Below are 2,437 nucleotides of genomic sequence, written 5' to 3'. Positions count from 1 at the left end.
ACCACAAGAGCAGCAGAACGGGACCCATTTGTACTCACCATCAAATTGGTATTAACTAATCAACACATAAATGCACATATCAGAACAACATCTATCAAATGAATCTGCTCATTTTAAGCAATGTATCAGATTAAAAAATTATATTTTAGAACCTTCCAAATGTGACCAGTTACAAACTCCGAGTGCAATACAACGTTATAACACAGATTAATTTTTATTTTTTCCAAATTGTCTCAAAACATAGAATGTGAGCAGGACCTCCATTTGCATAATATACAAATATTTATTTGGAATCATTATGATAATATAAGGAAAAAGAAATATTATAAAACTCATTCAACATATTTAGCCATCTGCTGTTGTTATTCATCTTTTGAAAGTAGGAAAACTGAGGCTTACAGAGGTTAGCTTCTCTTACTACTAATATTGTTATTTTTGTTATTATCTGTATTGTAGAGATTTTAAAACATTCGATTCAAAGAGCTGAGTAATTTCCCCAAGATCATACAGATGGGAAATGGTTGAGTAAGAATTTGAAAATAAATTTGTTTCTTGCTCTATTTAGTAGTATCTACCAAATGAAATCTGTCAGCTATTGGTGTACATGTCCAAAATAATAGCATCCTGAAATACCTGTCTCTCAGATCTTCATTGTCCTAATAGCAACAGATGCAGTCACCCTGACTCTGGTTTTGACCCGTAATGAAATCTTGACATGATTTAAAACAAATTCCTTCCTCTCAGTAGATTGCACAATTAATCAATTAACCTCACCAACTTGTGCCTGAACATTTCTTTTCTTTTGTGTATTTGTCATGTCACCAGGAATATGTAGGGTCAAATTTATAATATTAACTTTTATTCTTGCAAAGCACTGTGTGGCTTTCAAGATCTGTTAACATTTTCATATAAATTTTCTTTGAACCCATATAGCAAGCATATGGAAAACCCTGTGAGATGAGACAAAAAATATTTTACTGCATTTATTAATTAAATCAAATAAGTTGAGAAAAAATAGGCAATATGTAGAATTATATCATTAGGAAGTAGCAGAGTAGCAATTATTTTCAAGTCCTCCATGTGTCATTTTTTTGTTTTTTGGTTTCAACACATTCTACTGACCTCACTAATCTCACTTCACTGCTGTCCCTTAGTTTATAGCCACCAGATTCAAAAAGTCCATGAAAAATGCTCAGAAACACATTATTGAGCTCTAATAGATATTTCACACTGGCCTCTTCTCAAATTGTTTTATTTTAATTTTTCTTTTTACATGGAAAATATCTACTACATGCAAAAAGGAATATGAAATTTTCAAAGATCTGTTTTTGTTGTTAGTCATTCCATACTCATTACAAAATAAATATTTGTAAAACGTGTTTAAATTTTTATGAGAAAAATCTCTTCATAAATTAATGCTGAAGACACTGCTGGCACAGATTCCTTTTAAAATAAATATTTGGTAAAACGTGTTTAAATTTTTATGAGAAAAATCTCTTCATAAATTAATGCTGAAGACACTGCTGGCACAGATTCCTTTTAATAGAAATCCTTTTACACCTATAATGTTAAATATGGGAACACACACCATTTTATTCACTTCATGGTAGTATTAAAAGTAAAATTGCTAAGGAAAATGATATCTAATTATCATATCCTAACTCGTGGTCTGTTAGACTTCTTGTCTTCCTATCATTTAATCTATTAATATTATTTTCAGAATTATTGACATTTTTAGTCTTACATTTAAGTAGATTGAAAGTCTTATCTTTAAATGAAGAGCATATGATTTAAACTTAGTGCAATACCATTTGACTTTTATATTGATACTCACATTAAACCACATTTGTAAGGAGAGGGAAAGAAATATTGTGCTTGTCAATTGGCTACCGTTTTATTAATTTTCACTCATTTAAAATGTCAAAAGCAAAGGAAGCAGTTAATCTAAAACACAAAGTTAAATTCAAGAACCTAATGAGATGTGATGTGATATTATTTAGAAAAAAAAGTTTTATTATATAAATCTATAAAACTTTCTGCCATGATTTTAGAAATTTTATTATAAAATTATAATGCTTTAATTTTCTTAATTCTTGGATGATAAATTTAAAAAGACCCAAAATCTTTTTCTGATAATAAAAAGCATTTTCTTTTAAATTAAATTTTTTTCTTTTACCCAGCCTCTATGATTAACTATCCAAGAATGTATGTAAGCCCACGTAGATTGAATATATGTTCTTTACCATTTGGATTATAGTCATGTATTGTTTAACAATGGGGATATGTTCTGTGAAATGCGTTATTAGGTGATTTCATCATTGCATAAACATCATAGAGTGTAACACAAATCTAGATGATTCAACCTACTACACACCTAGACTATGTGGTACAGCCCATTGCTCCTAGGCTACAAACCTGTAAAGCATGTCATTGTACC

The sequence above is a fragment of the Propithecus coquereli genome, unplaced genomic scaffold (assembly GCF_000956105.1).
Source record: "Propithecus coquereli isolate 6110/MARCELLA unplaced genomic scaffold, Pcoq_1.0 Scaffold332, whole genome shotgun sequence".
Classification (NCBI taxonomy): domain Eukaryota; kingdom Metazoa; phylum Chordata; class Mammalia; order Primates; family Indriidae; genus Propithecus; species Propithecus coquereli.
Note: the sequence above shows the minus strand (reverse complement) of the source record.